Below are 764 nucleotides of genomic sequence, written 5' to 3'. Positions count from 1 at the left end.
GACTTATACTGCTACAAGAAAAAAATGAAAAAGAAAGCTGAATGAATAATTCGGTTGTCACAAATTATGGCAACAGTGCAGCATGTAGGAGCAAGATTTTCGCTGTCAAGCTATAACTCGTTGCTAGCCGCTCGGAAAGAGAATGAATATTATTGGCTGCCAGTGGCTAGTGAAGGGGGATCTGCAGAACAGTTAAAAAGTGGGCCGCTTTCCTACGTGACGCGGACTTCAGGTATACAGTTTATAAACTTGAATATGGCTTTAAAAATTATTGTTTCCGCCCGGGATCGAACCGGGGACCTTGCGCGTGTGAAGCGCACGTGATAACCACTACACTACGGAAACCACTTGATAACTGTTTGTTAGTTTTACCAATTAATTGTTTCCAAAAGAAAGAAATCGTTGATATCGCTTAACTAGGGGACTAGGGGTGTGGCTTTTTCTCCGTTCAAAGAGAAAACGTATATGCAGTGATTGCGGACGGACAGTGGCGGCGCAACCGAAGCCCCCTATGGGGAACAGAGTTGGGGGCGTCTGCGCATGCTCTGGGTCCCAGGCACTGCTACCGAGCTTCTCTATGGCCGGGACCAAAACTGAAGCTACGAAGGTTGTGTGTGCTATTCTGCGGCGCAGCTGTCGTCGGAAATTGTTCTTTTCTTCTAATGACAGTACCCGCTATATTGCAGGCCGTGATTACAATGGAAAGCTCGAACGTCTACAAGGGAACAGAAATGGTTTTAGAACACTGAGATGTTTTCTTCGGT

General features: G+C 46.1%; 1 non-coding gene across 1 annotated transcript; it reads right to left on the bottom strand.

The window, feature by feature from the left end:
• Positions 1-272: 272 nt before the first annotated feature.
• On the bottom strand, positions 273-345 carry Trnav-cac (transfer RNA valine (anticodon CAC)). Its single transcript has one exon. It is a non-coding gene; the product is annotated as a tRNA-Val (tRNA).
• Between the last annotated feature and the right edge of the window lie 419 nt (positions 346-764).

This window comes from Schistocerca gregaria, chromosome 8, assembly GCF_023897955.1.
Source record: "Schistocerca gregaria isolate iqSchGreg1 chromosome 8, iqSchGreg1.2, whole genome shotgun sequence".
NCBI classification, from domain to species: Eukaryota; Metazoa; Arthropoda; class Insecta; order Orthoptera; family Acrididae; genus Schistocerca; species Schistocerca gregaria.
This window is presented reverse-complemented; position numbering and strand designations above follow the sequence as displayed.